The following is a 20,585-nucleotide window of genomic DNA, read 5'->3' as shown; positions in this document are numbered from 1 at the left end:
GTCAAGGAGTCTTTCCAGAGTTGATCTTACAGCCTCCATCCTTCTGTCGGAGTGACAGAGGGAAACCATAAAAGCAGCAAAAATGGGATGAGAGAATTCCAGTGTGTAACTACGCTGAATGATATCTAGTACCCAGTACCCAGTACCCACAGGCCTGAAGAAATTTGGTGCCATCTCTGGTAAAATTGAGAAAGACGGTCATCTATCTCTGGCAACTGAGATAGTACCTGCAAGTCCTCATTGTATGTTTCTGGAGAAACCAGATTCTGAAGACCCATCTTTATTACCTCCTTTCTTAGATGAACAGTATTAAGTAGTTTAAGAAAGATTTCTGCACATTTATCAAGAGTTTTATTCAGAATAGAGGGATTTTTTCTTTTAATTTAGCAAAGATCCTCTGGTTCAAGCATAGCATCATCACAGATCTCCCAAGCATCATCAGCTGTTTCATTATCTATCTGACTGCAGTGAAGTTTGTCTAAAGGAGAGATTGAACTGAGAACTTATGCTAATATTCTGGCCAGAACATAGGTGGGAATTTTTAAAATTCACATGTTTAATTATTCGCTTGAAGCAAATTGAACTGAGATATGGGGCAGATTTTAAAAGGTACGCGCGCGGCGTACATTTGTGTGCGCAACCCGGCGCGCACATGTACGCCCGATTTTATAACATGCTTTTCTTTGGTCATATGAGTCCTCTCCATTTCTGCACTCTCTGCTCTGTGGAAGTTGGTGTGCTACACAACACACACTTTTGTTAATGGAGATGTGACTTGGGCATGAAAAGGTCTGGAAACACTACTATAGAGTAAAAGAATCTAAATATGTTATGTAAATGTGCATACACACTGATTTTGCTTATATTACTTGCAATAATAATATGGTGTGTTCATTTTATTTTATGGTGGTTTCACTTTCTGTTCCAGCTTCTCCTCCTCACCCTGGCTTGTGTGATAATGCTACACATGCCCATTTTAAATCATACAGCTGACAGGTGGAGTTATTTATGTGGCCCCTCCCATTGGTGTGGGGTTTATATTTGGGCATCAGTGTGCATAAACCCTTGCCTAACAGCTTATAAAACCTCTTTATGTGGAGGCCTCTGCCAAATGATTTAGGATACCCCTCAGGGGTCAGGACCCCTTAACTGGAATGCTTTTCTCATGCTGGAACTTCAGAATAATCTGGGTCAAATCTTTCGGCTCAGGGAGACCAGGACTTAGCCAATGCCCAGGAGGATTTTTTAGAGAAGTAACAACTGCCACTCCATGCAGGCTACCCCAAGCAAAAATGTAAACTTTAGGGGCAATAAAAAAGATACCCCATTTCTTCATTTCCGTTCTCTAGTCAGATGTATTTTCTGTTCAGTTTTCTTGTGGATTATACCTCCAAAGAAGAGAGTAGCGATATGAATCGTTTTTATAACGAATTGAAATATCATATAATATTTCTAATTCGTTATATATCGGTTAAAGCGAGAAACAAACACTTTTTCCCCTGAATTTTCGTGAAAATCGTTTTTCGGGTTAGTGCGTGCTAACAAAAAAATGTTTATTTTTGTTATTTTTTGTTAGTGCGCGCTAAGTTAGTGCACGCTAACTCCCATTAGTGCGCACTAAGCCAAAAAATGATTTTTTTTACTTAAAAAAAAATGTTGATCCGCGGGAAGACGAGATTTTCCCGAGGCCACACGAACCCAAAAGCGCAAACGATCGGGCATCCGATGCACATTCTTAGAAGAGGGACCTGTTTTGGAGATACAATTTAAGCAAGTCTGGACTCTTTACACAGCCTCAGTGTAATTGTTGGAGATTAATAGAGAGGTCTGTTCAGCCTTAAAGCAGCAGATGACTCACCCCTTGATCCAATACAACATCTGATTAACCCCTTGGCTTTTAAGAATCCTTGAGTCCATGTCTAGATCTACCCCCAGCACAGAGTTACATCAGTATAAAATAATGCAGAGAATTAATTCAGCTCTTTATTATAACCTTCTCTTCTCTGAGTGAACCTTTTATATTCTGATCATTCAATGGTCTCATTGATTCCTTGGCAGGCTCTCTACTTCTAATGTATTTTAAAAAAGATTATTCATGAATAATTATATTTATATGACCCTGAACCATTAGTGTGTTTTTAAGGGTAAGTCACCAAATATAACAGGATTTTGTCAAAGAATATGTTTCCTTCTTGGTTAATTTTGGATTTTAAGTCATCATGGGGTAAATTTTGAATAACCTGCAGGCATTTTTAGCTGCTGTATATCGTAGCTAATTTTCAAAGGGAAACTATCCCGTTTCCTTTCAAAAAAATTGCCTACAATGTAAGCATACTAAAAACACCCACATACATTTTCAACTCTTAATTGCACAGACAGCTGGGGTAAATGAGCACATGTGCCCTTTAAAATAAAATGCCTGCAGGCCGTTTTACTTCCCTGTCCTAAAGAAACAGGAATACTTCTTTTTTAACTTGGCTAAAAGTAGGCAGGGTGAGGTGGGAGAAGGACACTAGCAAGCCTTGATGAAGATGGCCTCCTCAGCACTCATACAGAAATTTGTTTTTTCTGATTATTTTATTGCTGCCCCTAATAATTAACAGCTTCTCCAAGATGGCCTCAATTAAATCTTCAAAAGGTGAAGCGTCTGGATCGGGAGCAAATTGATCAAAGCAAGATCCCCTCTCTCCAATGAAGATGGTTCCGAGAAAAGAGTAGGAGGTCTCACTATGTGAGGACCCTATGGTCTCCCACCAAATGATCCTAGATTCCTGTGATAGGAATTGTACAACAGAGAGGGAGATTCCATCCTATCAGCACCACCCCCTGAAGTGTCTTAGATGGTTGGATCCTTGCCTTGAAGTGGGTGCTAGGAGCAAGTTAGGTGTGGTCTTTTGGTTAGGAGTTTTAGGAGTGATGAGCTCTTTTTGGTTGTCCTGTCTGAGTGAGGCCTATTCCCCTCACTTGGCTTTCTCAGTAGAGGAGATTTTGGACAAAAGCACTGTTCCTGCCTGAAGGATTTGCATCTTCTTTTGTTGAAGAAAGACTTGGTCAAGATTTTTACTTTGAGGGTTGTTTGGACTAGTGAGAAACCCTGGACCTTTTCTTGGTGTTAGCCATTCCCTGGATCCAGAGGCCAGGGAACTTAAACCTGCTAGCCCTTTTCCCAATAAAAGAAAGAGCTGAAGTGACAGTCTCACTCCAGAATGAGTTTTGGATTTTCAGTGATTTTTTTTCTCCTTTTTGGTTGTGAGGAGGATTCTGATCCACACATCCTCACGGGGGATGTTGTGTTGGGACAGCCAGCTTCCTGCTAACATCAGACTTTTCCTTCAGAGAAGTCACGTCCATCAGGAGTTTGGGAGTAAAGAGCAAGATCAGGAGACCCCATTTGGATCTGTACCCTAAGGGACATGGGACATAGGCTTGAGTGAAGCAAACTGAACTTTTCTGGACAAAGATATGATTTTTCCAGGACTCAGGGGATTCCCCTGCTAGTAGGATTTCTCTGATCCACTGAGGCAGCTGAGGCACTCAGTACAGGAGTGGTAGGTCTAACCAGAAGCAACCTGAGATTAAGAACACATACACAGCAAGAAGTGGTACTTAATTTCAGCGCAGAGCTCCAAATAAGGAACTCAGTTATAATGTTACACTGTTAAATAATGATTGAACAATGATTGAACAGTGATTTGATTTCTGAAATAATCAGTAAATTTTATTTGAAAACCCAAACTATGTCCAACATCTCTGTCTCTGCAGCACCACAACAGCACGAGTGACAGTGAGATACACACACCTGCGCACGCATGTTATAAAATGGGGCGTAGATTTGTGCGCGCCGGGTTGCGTGCACAAATCTACGCCCACACGTACCTCTTAAAATCCGGCCCTTAATGACTTACACCATTTAAACTATTCTTTCACTTAATTACTGTTAAATTTTATTCTCGCCTGTGTATATGGTCCAATTTTACTGCTTGGTTTTTTAGCTACTTAGTGGGCTTGGTAGCATTGATTGTTCACTGCAATAAAGTTATTTTAGGATGTTGCATCATTGACATGAACTTATTGCACACAGTGCAGCAGCTGCCGTCTCCTATAATACTAGGAGTAATCTGCAAATTTTAGGTTTAACAACTCTGCTTAATTACTTTTTCTGATATATGATTGACAGAATGATAGAAATCTTAATAAGTGAATTCTTTATGTTCATCTCCCATGTTTGTCTTTTTCATATATTGGATGTTTAGTTCTCATTGCTCTATTCACATACTAGTCGATTTTAAAAGCCCTACACGTGCCAAAGCCAGGAGATGTGCGCGTGTCTCAGCCCGGCGCATGCCGCACGGATTTTAAAAAAACGCGAGAGTACACGCGTATCTTCTGGCACATGCACATAAAATTTTCAAGAAAGGGGTGGAGTACAGGTGTGGTTTGGACAGGGCATGGACAGGCTGGGTCTGTACCATGAAGTCTGCGCATAAATCTTTATGCGTACAAGTGCTCGCTGGGGTCCCTACCCTGTAACATTATTTCTGCTATGGACTGCGTGTAAATTGTGAAATTAAAAAAATAGAATATTCAGGGGGGTTTTAAGGCTCACGGCTAATAGAGTAGACTATGGGGTTAAGAAGTTCTCTTCTTTACTAGGGCGAACTGGGAACAAACTGGGAAAAGAAGAAAGTGCATCGGCACGCATGTCTAGTAAAATCCCCCCCACTGACGCGAGCAAGACGCCATTTGCACACACATACACATGTCAATATGAAATCATGTGCACATGTACGCAGGAATAGCTGATTTTAAAACATGAGCATGTTTACGTGCATTTACACGCATATGTTTTAAAATTGCTGCATCCATGTGCACGAGCTGGTAAACACACACACATGTGGGCCTGCACACAGGTCTTAAATTTTACCTCTTAGTGTGATGAAGTTGTGAACTATTATAAGAGAACATAATGCTAATATAGGGCAGTGAAAAGTATTTCTATGGGTAGCTATTTTATTTTCTCCTATTCTGTATATTTAGGATCAGGAAACATCTGACCTATCTTTTTGATAATGGGAAAAAGAGACCAGGACCAACTGATTAGAAAAATACAAAGATCAGACAACAAAGGTAAAGAACATTTTTTTGAGATTTTAGCAATTTGACTATGCCATCTTTGGGAATGTGCATTTCTTATATTTTTGTATTTTGCTCTTTCTTCAGTATTTCACTGTTCAGAGTCTAGTTTCTCGGGCTTTCTATTTTGGTTTTGTCTGCATGTTTCTGTTTCTAATTTGTAGTCTCTTATTTCTATATTAGGTAAAGGTCAGTCTCTGTTTTGCCTGCTGTGTGTGACTGAAGTGCAGTATTTCTGCTCGCATGTAGTTTCTCTGTAGTCCAGCTTGCTCTGTTATTCCAGTAGGTGATGTGGTAATGATCTAGGGCTTGGTGTAGTATTTGCATTGCTGCTTTTTCATAAGGTTGATGTTATTTGAATCCTGAGAGTCAGTGCTGTGACTTTATGGTATGGAAAGGTTTTAGATGTCTCTTTCTTTGCAGGAGTTTGTGTTACTTCACAAAATAGCAATGAAGGGATGTTTTTACTGAGGTGACACCAGAATTTGAATATTTTTTTCATGTTAGTTGTAATGTGAATTGTCCTAGCTCTGCTCTGCACCTGTTCTAATGATTAATGATATTTCATTGTAGTTATGATGATTTCTGACTTTCTGCAAAGAGGATTCATGAAAGAACACATTACCTTTTGTTTTATTACATGATTAGTTCTAATTGTTTGTTTTCTTTGCTTTTTACATGGTATACTTGTGGATTTATAAACTGCAATAAATATAAAATAAATGAATACAGATTAATAAGGAATTTTTAATTCTGGCAAGGGCTTGAAATAATTGAGGTAAAATGTTTTAAAGTTTCATGCAAGATGCATAATGGCTGTTGCAAACTACTTAGGGAGCAGTATATGGCGTTATTTATCAATAAGAAAACAAGTAGTAGGTCTCAGACCTGCATGCCTACAGCCCACCCATGTTAACCTTGTGCCCACCTAAAAAATCAATTCTTGCTACACCACTGGGCCAAAGAAAAGGAAAGGAAACCACGGCCCACTGTCGGATCCCATACCGGCGGCATTGGGGGGAAAAAAAGGAGGCAGCGGGCCGCCTCCAGGACTCAGGTTGCCGGCGGCCAAGAAATTAAAAGAAGAGCGCAGGCAGCCAAGGGAAAAAAAAGAGAGGCCGCTGCTGGAGCCAGTGACGGCCACTGGCCAACAAACAAGAAAGAGGCTGCGTGTTGCTGCCGCCAGAACCAAGGCTGGAGGTGGTGGAGAAAGGCAAAAAAGCCGCAGCAGATAATCAGAAAAGAAAAAAAAGAGTCCATGGGCTGTTGCTGGAGCCCATCCTGTGGCAGCCAAAGATAAAGGAGGCGGCGAAGAAATAAAAAAAAGAGCTGCGGGCCGCCACTGGATCCCAAGCCAGCGGTGGCTGAAGAATAAGAAAAGGTACAATTTGTACATACGTGTGGGCGTGGAAGCTAGCTTGGGGGGCAGGGATGCAGTTTGTGAGTGTGTATGAGAGGGTGTGTGTATGCATATGAGAGGGTGAGGCTGTGTATGTGTGTGTGTATATGAAAGAGTGGGGGTGTGTATGAGAGGGAGGGTGGGAGTGGGTGGATGTCTTTAAGATAGGGTGTGTGTCTGTATGAGAGGGAGGGTGGGAGTGTCTGTATGAGAGGGTGTGGGGGTGAGTGCGTTTCTGAGTGGGTTTGTGTGTGTATGAAAGGGTGGGTGGGTGTAGATGGGTCTCTATATGAAAGTGTGTGCATGAGAGGATGAGTATGTGTGCATTTTATTTATTTTTTTTTTTTTTTTTTATATATACTGACATTCGATCTGAGATATCACATCGGTTTACATTCAGGTACTGTAGGTATGAGAGGGTGGGTGAGGGTGTATGTATGGGTGGGGGGTGTATGTGTGTGGGGGGTATATATATGTGTGTATATATGAGAGGGTGGGTGGGAGAGGGGATGTGTGTGCGTGAGGGGGGTATGTGAGTGTATGAGTGGGTGGGGGTATGGGTGTGAGAGAGAGGGTGGTGGAGGTGGTGTGTCTGAGAGGGTGGTGGGAGTGTAAGTATGTATATTTGAGAAGGTGGAGGTGTGTGTATCATAGGTATGGAAGAGGGAGTGAAGTGAATGAGTGTATATGTGTGTATGCATATATAGATGAGTGTGGAAAAGGGAGGGGGTGAAGTGAGAGGGGGGCAAAGCCAGAGGGGCCAGGGTGCAGGCAGCAGATTGCCTTGAGCCGCCCCTATTACCAGTCATGAAGACTCTGTAGAAGCACAGAGGGAAAAAAACAAACGGACAATTGATGGGGTGTGTGTGTGTGTGTGTGTGTGTGTGAGGCAGAACACCCTGGGCCTCTTTTTTATGACATCCAAGCCAATCAGGGCTGGAAGAGCTATCACTAAGTGCCAGTTGTGAACAGCTGGTAAGTTTTAGCCTGGCCTGAAGTTGAACCAGGAGAAAGAAGACAACTCTTAAAAAGCATGGAAAGAGAGCCTATCACACCTTGAATTCTGAATTATACAAAGGTGAACCCTTAAAAAGTGGCAGGCAGAGAAGCATGGGGTCGGCAACCACCCCAAAGAAGCTGAAATGACCCTGCATTAAGTGCTGTCAGCCCTTCCTGATACCTGGGCTGAAAGAGTCTGATCCAGAAAAGAAAAGCACTCCAGATCTGATCGCATGCATCTCAGATAGCTGTGAGCAAAAGGGCTGAATCCACTCTGTTGCTTTGCAGTGACAGAGAGGATCCCCTTTAACTCTGTACCACAAGACCAGCAGAGAGCTCAGACAACTAGAGTGTGAAACCCAGAACCCAAAAGCGTCCGCAATTGGAATCCTTTACGGTGGTGAGAAACAAGGGTTTAACTCCCAGCTTTGGACTGTGGATTAGTAAACTAGGATTCTTTAGCACCTTCATGCATGTCTGGGCTAGGGTGATGTGATATTAATTCTAATTCCTTAACCTGCTAAGTCCTGCTGTCAAGTATTTTTCTGTGTCGCGTTTTCTAGTGAGAAATGTCTTGCCTGACTACTAAAGTTATTACAGTAACCCCTGGGAGGAAGGCAGACCTCTGATAAAGTGATATTCATTATCTAAGACAAACAGACTGATGCAATTCTCTGATAATCTAAGGCTGCTGGTAAAAATATATTAGGGAATTATAAACCTATGCTATGAATCCCTATAAACTCACCAAAGATCCCCCTTTGTTTTTTTTGTTTTTTTAAGAATGTTTCCCAGTTTTTCCATTTGGTCTTAGGAGGTGACTTTAATTTAGCCCTGAATCTCATTTTGGATCAGAAGTCTTCATAAAAAAATGAGGCACTCTAGATCATGGGCCCTTCGCCACTCCATTATTAAAGAATTGGGGTTGTCTGTCCCCTGACGTCTTCAACACCCTTCAGATCAGGATTATACTTTCTTCTCTTTACCACATCAGTCATATTCAAGAAGAGAAGATTTCTTCATGGTATCCAATTCTTTTCTACCATTTATTGAAAATACTGAGATTCATAATATTGCGGTTTCAGATCATACAGCCATAACATTAGAAGCATCCATTCAAGTTCACTCAAATCATACTGCATCTTGCAGATTTAATGATGGAATTCTTCAGAATGTGGACTTCCAGCAAGTTATTAAACATTGCTGCAGATACTGTTTTGCTAATAATACTTCTGAAAATTTTCCAATTCAATTTTAGTGGGATGCTTTTAAGGCCACTATAAGAGGCATAATTATAAATTTCGCCATAGGAAAAACCAAAGAAAGAAAAAAGGACATAGAAGAATTGGATAATGAAATTAAAGCCTTGGAAAAACAGTATTTAAGTAACCAGAAGTATCATCTGTTACTCAGCCTGTAAAAGCTGCAATTTATGTTTTCTCAGAAGTCCAAGTTTTATTCTGAAATCAACAAAACTGGAAGATCACTGGTCCAGTATTTGTATAAGAAAAAGACAGACAGAGAATCTGTTCCATAAGATCCAAAAATGGTTAATTATTATTACAATCCTGGTAGCTGATTTTCACAATCTCTATTCTTGTGATTGTTCACGATTGAAATACTTGTACTTATGAGTTTACATATTGTATTTGTGTGTCTGATACATTGTGGATATTTTATTGTACACCGCTCTGAATCATGAAAAGGCAGGTAAGAAATCATTTAAATAAATAAATAAATTAAGGGTATTTATTATACACCAATTTACAAGCAATATCATCTATCCCCCTTCATCTTTTATCTGGAATGTCCTTGTACTGAAACATTATTTGGTATTAAATGTGACCATCTTGGCTTTCAAGAAGACTGAAGAATCCACCAGTAGCACTTGACATATCTCACTTAAGATGCCCGTTTGGTTTAATACCTCTTTTTAATATTAATAAGAATGTCATTAGATGGAAATCCTGGTATGAGTTGGGAATATGGTCACTTTGATATTTGATGAAGGGCAGTTTAAATCTTTTGACAATTTATGGCAAGAGATTGACCTTCATTACAACCAATTATTCCAGTGGATCCAAATCAATCATGGTAATTTTGATTAGCAAGATACATTTAGCGCTACTTATTGATAATTTGAAAATTGAGCATATTTGTTTCAAAATATTAGGTTCAAAACATATTTCTAATTTTTATAATTTCCTCAACCTTATTCAGCCTTCATCATACTGTTCCATACTCATCTGTGAAAATTGTTGAATAAAGAGGACCCTAATACCCTTCCTTAATCTATGAGGGACCAGGCATCTGGCCTGGTCTACCTTAAATGCCAGAGAGAGCAAGAGCACTGTGGACAGGATCCTGCTGTGCGAGAATAAGAGTGCAGGACCAGCTGGGAACAGAAAGGCATGTGTCTCTAAGAGAAAGCAACTCCTGACAAGTCTCTATCCTAAGGTAAAGGCTGCGTAAAGGGGCCGATTTTAAATTTTACGTGTGCGGGGTACATTTCTGCTCGCTACCCGACGTGCACAAATGTACACCCGATTTTATAACATGCGCACGCTGCCGCTCGCATGTTATAAAATCCAGGGTAGGTGCATGCAAGGGGTTGCACACTTGTGCACCTTGCGCACGCCGAGCCCTAGGGGAGCCCCGATGGCTTTCCCCGTTCCCTCCGAGGCCACTCTGAAATCGGAGCAGCCTCGGACGGAACTTTTTTTCGCCTCCCCCCCACCTTTCCCTCCCTTCCCTTATCTAACCCACCCCCCAGCCCTACCTAAATCCCCCCCTACCTTATTTCACAGAGTTACGCCTGCCTCTGGCAGGTGTAACTTGCGCGCGCCGGCAACCTGCTGGCGCGCCATGCCCCAACACAGGCCACTGTGTCTGAGCACTCGGCCTCGCCCCTAGACCACTGCCATGCCCCCGGACATGCCCCCGGACATGCCCCCGGACCGTGGCCCCGTCCCCATCCCTACCCCCGGACCACCCCTTTTTCGAAGCCCCGAAACATACACGTGTCCCGGGGCTTGCGCACGCTGCAGAGCCTATGCAAAATAAGATAAGTAAGATACGTGTGTAACCCTTTAAAAAACTACCCCAAATTATGCTGCTGAAGGTAAGCAGATTGCATGTTAATGGATTTTATAATAAAGCTAGAATCTTTAAGAAGAAAGGCTGGAGTTTCATGTGGCTTATGCCTCCAGCCTGATTTACTTGGATATCCCACAGGACATATTGACCATGACTTTTTAAAGCAATAATTGGCGTCTGGATTGGAATCCTTACCTCTTGATCACATTGCTGAAGTGTCAAAGGCTGGGATTCCCTACTATCTGATGTTCTAGACAACCTAACAGCTATTAAATCTTTAAAGTTGCATAGAAATAAATTTACTGAATGGTTTAGTGAAGTGTTTCATCTGAATGTCAGATACTGGGATGGAGAGAAAGACTGGAGACACCATCTATTTCCTGATATTCTTGCTTGATATTTACCAGGCTAAATGTGATGTTGTTAAGAAAGCTTATTAGAGAGAGGATCCCGACATTTCAGCGTTTTTTTTATTTTCACCATGCCTCATACTAAAAGAAAAGCACGGGTTAGAGGTGTAGAGAATACCTCTACACCTCTACAAACATCTCAGCCCTGTATAGGCAGCTTTTTTCCGGCAATACCACCACTAACACCGGGAGATCAGGTCACTGGAGGGTTGGCTATGGAGCATGAGCCATCTTCCCAGACTGAAATATCTTTGAGCCCTGGATCACCGGCGAGACCAGCGCTTCTAGGCCATGTGGAGATAATGAGACAGAGGGAAGCTACCGAACCGCCTGAGGGAACTCGAGATGGAGAAGGAGCGGCGTGGCAACGTAAAATAACTGCAGGTCTTACTACTATGGAGCAGCAGATAAAGGTACAGTCCCAGGGAGGTATAGGTGGAGAGGGACCGGACTTTACTGCAAAGCTTGACGATGCAGGCCCGGAAGATAGCGCTGGCGGAGCATTGGGTGGAGGAGGTGCTAATGGGGCTCAGGAAGCTCCTAAACTGGAATTGATACTACAACCTATGGAGGAAATATCCCTGGTTACAATATGGGGTGTGCTCCAATCACTTGAAAAAGCAATATTGGGACTTACCAAGGAAGTTATAGATGAAAAACATCAATTAAAACAACGCTTGTGAAATAGTTCCCCAGAAGCAAAATCTGGAAAAAATGGATGTTCGGCTAACTGAAATGTATTATCCAAAGTGAAAATTAAGTCAATAGAAGGTTGGAAAGAATCAAAAACAACATGAGAACACATAATTTATGATTCTTAAATTTCCCAGTTTTGAAAAACATAGCGCCGTTGGATTTGTTCAAGCTTTATATTGCACAGGTTTTGAAAGTACCAGAAGAAGTAAAGGGGTGGATTTGAAAAGGGTTACGCACGTAATGTACGAACGTAACTCTTTTAAACCGCTCCTGCGCGCGCCGAGCCTATTTTGCATAGGCTCGGCGACACGCGCAAACCTCGGGACACGCGTATGTCCCGGGACTTGAAAAAAGGGGTGGGGAGGGGCTGTCTGGGGGCTTGGCGGGGGCGGGACAGCTGTGCCGGGGGATCGCGCACTGGCACTCGACTGGCACGCGCAACCTATGCCTGCCCGGAGGCAGGCGCAACTTATAAAATAAAGGTAGGGGGGTGATTTAGGTAGGGCTGGAGGGCGGGTTAGGTAGGGGAAGGGAGGGGAAGGGAGGGGAAGTTGGGGGGGTGCGAAAGGAAAGTTCCCTCTGAGGTCGCTCCGAATTCAGGCCTTGGAGGGAAATGGGAAAGCCATCGGGGCTCCCCATGGGCTCGGCGCGCGCAAGGTGCACAAGTGTGCACCCCCTTGCGTGCGCCGACCCTGGATTTTATAACATGCGCACGGCTGCGCACTCATGTAATAAAATCGGGCGTAGATTTGTGCACGCCGGGTTACGCGCACAAATCTATGCCCGCGAGTAGCTACTAAAATCTGGCCCAATGCCTGTAATAACTAAAGTTTATTACCTTTATTCAAATCAACAAAGTTCTGGAAATCAAGATGAACAATCATTGCCTGATTTATCATTGTTACTGGAGTCTTCTCAAGAAATGGTTGTAGCGCAAAGGAGACCTTTACTAGTCTCCTTTGCATTTCTGATGGACAAAAATAATATTTTTAAACATTTCTTTAGAAATAATCAAACTTTATTTTTTGGCCATAAAATATGGTGCTATCCTGATTTGGCAAAACAAACCCAGATTAGAAGGAAATCTTTTCTGAATATGAGGGAGGAGGTGTTACATATGGGTGCAAAGTTTAGACTGTGTTTTCCCTGTAAGTTTCGTATATTTTAGCAGGATCAGATTTATGTCTTTATGGAACCTATACAGTTAAGGTCCTTTCTGAATTTTCATAACCCTCCTAGCTGGATCCAATGCTTGCATGATAGAAAGAAAGAATAGTGATGGACCTGTCAAGAACGTCATATTAAATTTGATATTTAAATTTCTTTGATAAATATGCTCCTTAGTTTTCCAAGCTCTCCCGTATTTCTTTTATTATATTAAGTGCAGTAAAATTTGACAATTGTTATTGTAACAATAGATAGGAGGGCCCGGGCTTACTGGCCCGAGCCCGCCCCATAACGGACGCGCCACCCTCGAAGTATGGCGGTCCGCAAGAGGAAAAGGGGGAGGAAGGGAGACGGGCAAGACGTCATCGGAAGGCACTCGCGGCGCCGACCGATGACGTTCTCGACCCCTTAAAGGGTCGAAAGGGGCAGCCCCAGCCCCTTTTCCAGCCAGATCGGGAGGCGAAACCCACCCACCCACCCTACAGGAAAGAGGGAAGCAAGAGGGAAATCGAGGTTAATAAGGGCTACTTCAGGTTAATTTAGCGTTTTATTAGTCGTAGGACAATCAAAAGTACAAGATCAGGGCGATGTCGCAGCTTAGGGGAAGGCGGTTACCCGGGCCGGTCAAATAGTGAGTAGGGGATGCCGGCGGCATCACCAGACTGAGTGTGAGCCGTCAGCGCCATGGGAGGCGCCGCTAAGGCGGGGCGCGAAGAAAAGCACCAAGGGCGGGACCCCCGTCAGGGTGAGGTCACGCGGTGGGGGATCCTGGCTACAGGACGCCTGGCTTGGTTACGGCAGGCGGTCAGAGGCAGTTCATCGGCTCGGGTATACCAGGAAGGTATTATATATGTTGTTAAACAATAAAAGCTGCGGCCTTTTTACACCAAACAACAGTTGTCAAGTGTTTGATGTTATTTAGAATTATCATGAGGGAAAAAACAATTGGGAAAAAGGGGGACGGGAATAGAGGACGCCACACACTGAGAGTAAGTGGTGACTGCGTACGTTATTATTTGCCCCATAAGTGTTTGCTTTTCTGTACTTAAGAAATTACCTTAACAAGTGGATACTTGTATTTATAATTAAAATTCAATAAAGAAAGAATTTAAAAAAAAGAAAGAAAGCTTATTATGCAGCTCAATTTGAGAAATCTGGTCACAATCCTCTACAGCTGACAGTTAAAGGTGAATTTTTAAAGCCCAGCCATTCATGTTGTCAGATCTTAGAAATTGGTGTCCCACAAAGCTCAGCCTTATCAGCCATTCTTTTTATCATCTGTTTAGCACCTATATGTAGGCTTTTGGCTGGGTTCAACATGGGATACCAGTTATACGCTGGTGACATCCAATTTTACATTCCTATGGTATCATTTTGGTCTGCCTCTGCTGCCACAGTAACCTTTTGCCTATGAGCCACCAAAAAACTGGTTAAGCCATAATAAACTAGCATTAAATCTAAACAAAATGGAAATGATGATCCTGCACAGGATGAACAAGTTTACCATGCCTCCTTCTTTTGTTTTTGAACTGAAATTCATTCGGCATGCAGGAGACTAGCAATTGGGGGAGAAGTTAAGATGGCAGCTTAACCTGTGCAAAGCCCTGCCCGTTCGCTGCTTCCTCTGCTAATTTACGTGTTTTTCTGTGACTAAAATGCCTGCGAAGAGGAAGGGTCTCCTCATCCTTACCCAGGCAGAAGACAATCCTGCAGTTCACAGGAGTAGCATTGCCATTTAGGGCCCAACTTCCAGCTGCCGCAGCATGTGGAGGAAACCCACCCCAGCTTTGGAGGAGATGTCGCTGAAGCCCCAGGATGAACGTCAACCACCGGCTGCACGGGCAGCCATGTTGTAGCATCCCATGTGCAGCCCCGGGGAGGGAGTCCAATTGTCGGAAGTTGAGGGAGCAGTGGCATTGGAAGTGTCCGTGCTCAGTTCCTCATTGATTGACGGAAAGAGAGCCATTGCGTCTGTGCCGGCCAATATGATCACCCGGACTGAGAGTGGAAGTGAGAGATTGTTTGCTGGGCCTCTCCCATCTAATGGTCTACCAGCTTGTTTGGAAAAGCCTGCGGTGGTGACCATAGACCAGGGCATCCCGAACCTGTCCTGGGGACCCCACAGCTAGTCGGGTTTTCAGGATATCCACAATGAATATGCATGAGATACATTTGCATACCATGGAGACTCACTATATGCAAATGTATCTCATGTATATTCATTGTGGATATCCTGAAAACCCAACTGGTTATGGGATCTCCAGGACAGGTTTGGGAAGCCCTGCCTTAGACTCTCTGTGAGATTTAATGTCTTCTATGGGAAAAGCCTTTTTAGACTGCTCTTTGAAGATTAATTCATTATCACAGCAAGTGGACACTATTGCTAAGTATAATGATACTTATCAACAGGAAATCTCTGACAAGTTTAAGAATATGGAAGAAGGAATACAATATGTTAAAAGTGTTCAGTCTACAATTATTCAAGACTGAAGTGTTTTAAACAGGAAAGTGGAATTTATAGAAAACTCTTTAAGGCATTTGAATTTGCAAGTACTGAAATTTTCCCAGGGTTGTGGGAGAGATTCCGCGAATTACTATAAGAAGATATTTCCTTGAAGTTTTGGAGTTTAGTTACAACTGAATCTGCTCCCCCCCTGGATAAGGTGTATTTTCTACCTTCTCACTCTAGTGCTCAAGTTCAGATCCCTCCTGTAGATTTAAATAACTTATGTGATTATTTAGAGTCATCTAATTTTGAAATATCTGAGCCACTTTGCTAATATCTCTATTTACTGAAAAAGATCTCAGTATTGTTATGAAAAGGTATTTTAAGAAATTGAATGCATTATTCATGGAGCAAAAAGTCAGGATTTTTCCAGTCTTAACGAAATCAACTCAGGAGAGAAGGAAGGGATTCTTGGCCTTGCGCCAAGATACCTTAGCAATTGGAGCAACCTTCTTTCTAAGGTTTCCGTGGAAATGTATCGTTAAATATAATAGAGATAATTATTTTTTTTTTCACCAGAGCAGCTTAAAAGCTTTATAGATTCTAAGAAGACTATGTTCCAAGCTAGTAATGTCTAGGTTATTTATCATCCTAAAATGGAATATGTGTATGTCATGTAAGCTATGTCATTACCATTTTTAGTTTCCCTGATTATCTCCTTTTTTTTTTTTTGCTGATCTCCGTCCCCCATCTATGGTGGTTTAAAGAGTATTTGTTTTTTCTATATAAAGTTACTTCTTGTTTATTGTATCCTCCTTTTTTTTTTTAAATACCATATTTCTGCACAAAGTGGATACTTTGAAAGTTGTAGAATTGATAAATAAAAAATAAAAAAAAGGAGTCTAGGAATTTTCATTGACCAGAAAACCCAAATGCAGAAGCAGCTTAAAGCTGTTATTAAGTCTGGTTATTATAAACTTCAACTCATACACACATTAAAATCTTTAAGGTGAATTTTATGATAAAGAAGCAGACTGGCTAAACACAGCCTTACGAGTACACATTCCACAAAGAAACCTCCGCTCAGCAAACAAAGCACTACTAACAATCCCTTCAGTAAAGTCAGCAAAATTAACCCAAGTGAGAGAAAGGGCTTTATCATTGGCTGGGCCCATACTATGGAACACGATGCCACCCGAACTTTTAAAAAAATCTAAAAACATGGCTCTTTAAAAAAGCCTTCACTAAAGAGTATGGAAGGTAGAGATGAAAGTACAAGGTAATGCAGATGAGAATGAATTTAATCAATCCTACTTTTAAGAAGTAATATTTCAAAGTGATAGTAACTCAATAATATACCTGGACTTGACCAACATTACTCAAATAATGATTTTATTTATGAAATTGTAACCGAACTTTATTGGCACCTGTTAGAATGTAAGATATCCTACATTTACTTACCTTAGTCTATGTGCCTATTTGTAAACCGTTGCGATGGTATATAACTTAGCGGCGGTATAGAAAAGTTTTTAAATAAATAAATAAATAAATAATAAAAGGCCGATGCACGCTAAAATTAGAGGATGTGCGACTATATAAGTCTCGCAAGCACCGAGTGGATTTTAAAAGCCACCTGGAAACACACATAAATGTCGCTGTGCACACATCTCAGAACTTCTCAAAAAGAGGTGGAGTGTGGGCAGTACATGGCCATTTTGGAACTTTCACCAGAAACTTGCACATAAATACTTATGTGAGCCGGCGCATGCCTTAGCCCCCTGCCGTGTAACTTTACGACTGCTATGGATGGCATGTAAGTCCAAAAAAAAAAAAATAACAAGCCATTTTGGAGGGGTTTAAAGGGCTGGGGTAACTGGGAGGTGTACAGACTATTAACCCTGGGAAGAGGTTGGAGGACCTATTTGTTAACTGGGCGAACTGGGAACGAACTAGTAAAACTGGTAAATGTGTCGGCAAGCTTCCTGTTGCGTCCATCGCTGCTCGATGCCCTCACTCCACCCTCCTTACCACTGTGGCGACTCCCTCCGGGTCTAATGGAAGGTTTGCTGCCGCGGCGTCTTCTTGCCATCTTCCTCTGACGTCCCTGGAGCGGCACGATGCTGTGGATCCACCATGTTCCTGATGACTTAGGGCGCGCACGCTCCGAATAATGTACCAGCAAGGGCGCGAACCTCGGGGGCGTCCCCCTGAACTGACGTCATCCGCTTCCAATATAAAAGGTCTCAGTATTTGCTAATGAATTGAGTTAGCAAGGATTCGTCCAAGCTACTCTGCCTCCTCGGACTTACCAGGGGTACCCGCTCCTCGGGGGCCTCACTCTCTTTTCTCTATTTCAGATTGCCGATAGGAACCGGTACTCACTCCTCGAGGGCCTATGTTCCTGAACACTCTGAAGATTCTCTACTGCCTGGAAGCTATCGCAGATACAGACAATTGTGAGTTACCATCGCTCTCTCAGAGCTTTCCCTGGAACCAGGTACTTGCTCCTCGAGGGCCTAACCCTTTCCAGCTACTGAGCTTTCTAAAGACCTTATGTGAGATCTGTCATCCAGTTCTGGCTATGAACACAGCATATCCTGTCTACTCACTATCTATAGTTTCTCTACAGCTCAGCAACCCTGGGATCGCTATTCCAGTACCTGAGGGACTTCAGCCCTGCCAGGCATATCAGCTCACTACTGCCACCTCTAGTGGTTCTACTAACCTGTCTAATAAAAGAATTATCTGTGTCTGTCTCCGTACTCAAGCCTAGCCGGTGGTCCCTCTCAGGATATCCTCCTGGGGGCGCAGTCATCTGCTATCGGCCCAAGGATTCACCTATCTACATTCCTCTACAGCTGAGTGTCCTCTCCAATCACTCCGCTGGTAACAGATGGCTACTCCTTCCCCACCAGGAGTCTTCAGCAACAGATTCATTACAGTTTGTTATTACTCCCTCTAAAGGAGCTGAGCATATCAGTTTACTAACTTCTCCTTCCTCAGGAATAGATTATAACAGATTGCTAACTCTGTACGGAGATTCATAACAGATTGTTAACTCCTCCCTCTTGAGGTGTCATTCACAACCAGCTTGCTCACTCCTCCCCTTCATAGGAGTTTAACCATCACAGATAGCTAGCTCCTCCCTCCAGAGGAGTTCACTCATATCAAGATCGCTAACTCCTCCTACCACAGGAGCAGATCCTCAATAGATTGCTAAATCCCTAGCAGGTTCATAACACTTCCATTTTAAAATCCCCCCACTTACACGGAAGAAGCAGGATTTGCATGCACAGGTGCATGCCCACTTAAAATTTAGCACACATACAGCCAGACTATTTTATAACTTGCATGCATATACACATATATGTTATAAAATAGCCATGTTCCTGGGCGCGGACCAACGAACGGACCCACATGGCCCTATTAGATAATCAGAATTTCACTCTGTAGGTCAGGCCTTAATTATGCCATGTCAGGACTATTGTAACTCTCTGTACTTCGGTTTGCTTGCAGTTTCCCTGCGCACACTACAGGTTTTAAAGAACTCTGTCATGCACTTTATTTCCGACTTGGACAGGAGAGCCCAGATCAAGCCAGTTTTAATTGACCTTCAATAGCTTCCTGTCGGTATAAAGTTGTGTTGCTTGTCCATTGGTTGCTTGGGAGAACATCCCTACCTTGGGCTAACTTCATGCTCTGATTATACAATGATAGTCGAGCTTTGAGGTCTTCACAAAGAGATCTTACAGATATTCCATCTATTTGGTTTGTGAGATTGGCTGAAACCTGTGAAAGGATTTTTTCAGTTGCGGGCTCAACCCTATGAAACTCATTCCCCCTTGCACTGCGATCATCAGCCTGTACGAAGAAGTTCAAAAAGCTCCTGAAAACTCACTTGTTTGAGCTAGCTTACAAGTCTTAGGCACTTTTCTGACTCTGTTCGATTCTTAAGGCTAGTCCTGGGTGGACACTGTTTGTTTTCTGTCTTTGTGATGTCATGTCAGCATTTATTATTATTATTTTTAATTTATTTTGTTATTTTATATATGATTATGAATGTTTCCTTTGTACACTGCCTAGAGCTTTTTTTTGGCAACATAAAAAAAATTTAAATAAATAAATTGCTGTAACTCTTTATATGTGAACTTGCCAAAGTATATGTTACATTCTTTACAATTAATAAGACTGTGGCAGCATGGGTTTTGGGTTCATGTTCAATAAGAGATCATATCACCCCAGTATTCCAGCAACTCCATTGGCTCCCCATTACTCAAAGGATCCAATTTAAGATCGTGCCCTTAGTATTCAAATCACTTCAAGATGATGGCCCAGATTATCTAGGTTCGCACCTTGAGGTCTGCTGAAAAGGGTCTTTTAATTACTCCTACTACACCTAAAAATGTAAAACTTAGGTCACCCATATGCGGGCCTTCTCCACCATTAATCCTGCTTTATGGAATGGACTGCCCAAGGAGTTTCCTCCTCAGCCTCTATTATGCTTTCAGTTTATTTCGTTGCTCATCGGGCAAGCTGGACTCCAATTAAAGTTGAAAAAAAATCTCAAAAAGTAGTTACATTAATTGTTGGTCTTGTTCCCTAGAAATGGATTAATTTTTGCATCTTTTATTCTTCCATCCTAATCTGAGATCTCACTGGTCTCAGGTTTGGAAGAGAATTTGTGATGTGCCTCATATTACTGAAAAATTAGCAGGTCATTTTAAAAGGAGTTTCATGTTTAAATGTAACATAAATTGTAGCAATTTTAAAAAGCCACTTACAAGTGAATATCCTATGGTCAATTCAATGACGTATAGGGGCAGGTTTTCAAAGGGGTACGCGCATAAGATACGCACGTACCCCCCGAAAACCTGCCCCAAGCTCCCCCTGCGAGCGCCGAGCCTATGTTGCATAGGCTGCCGGCGCATGCAAAGTCCTGGGATGCACGTAAGTCTCGGGGCTTTCCTGGGGGGGCGTTTCGGGGGGGTGCCGGGGGGGTGTGTCGTGGCGGCGCGTCATCAGGGGCATTCCGGGGCGTGGCCGCGGCCTCTGGACCAGCCCCAGGACCAGAACATGGCACGCCAGCAGCCAGCCTGGCACGGGCAAGTTACGCCTGCTGCAGGAAGGCGTAACTTTTGCAATAAAGCTAGGGGGGAATTAGTTAGGGCTGGGGGGGGGCGGGTTAGTTAGGGGAAGGAAAGGGAAGGAGTGGGGCGCCGGAAAGAAAGTTCTCTCTGAG

The 20,585-nt window shown here is 42.7% G+C and overlaps 2 long non-coding RNA genes across 3 annotated transcripts in view; one reads left to right on the top strand and one right to left on the bottom strand.

Moving 5' to 3' along the window:
• LOC115090191 overlaps positions 1–20,585 on the top strand; it is a 108,327-nt gene that overhangs the window by 17,056 nt on the left and 70,686 nt on the right. For both annotated transcript variants that reach the window (XR_003856330.1, XR_003856331.1), the window contains exon 2: positions 5,038–5,127. This is a non-coding gene — a long non-coding RNA (uncharacterized LOC115090191). The remainder of the gene's footprint in view (positions 1–5,037; positions 5,128–20,585) is intronic.
• LOC115090192 overlaps positions 1–20,585 on the bottom strand; it is a 90,392-nt gene that overhangs the window by 14,040 nt on the left and 55,767 nt on the right. The gene's annotated exons all lie outside the window — the stretch shown is intronic.

The sequence above is a fragment of the Rhinatrema bivittatum genome, chromosome 4, assembly GCF_901001135.1.
Source record: "Rhinatrema bivittatum chromosome 4, aRhiBiv1.1, whole genome shotgun sequence".
NCBI lineage: Eukaryota > Metazoa > Chordata > Amphibia > Gymnophiona > Rhinatrematidae > Rhinatrema > Rhinatrema bivittatum.
The sequence above is the reverse complement of the archived record's forward strand: the minus strand, read 5'-3'. Positions and strand labels throughout refer to the sequence as shown.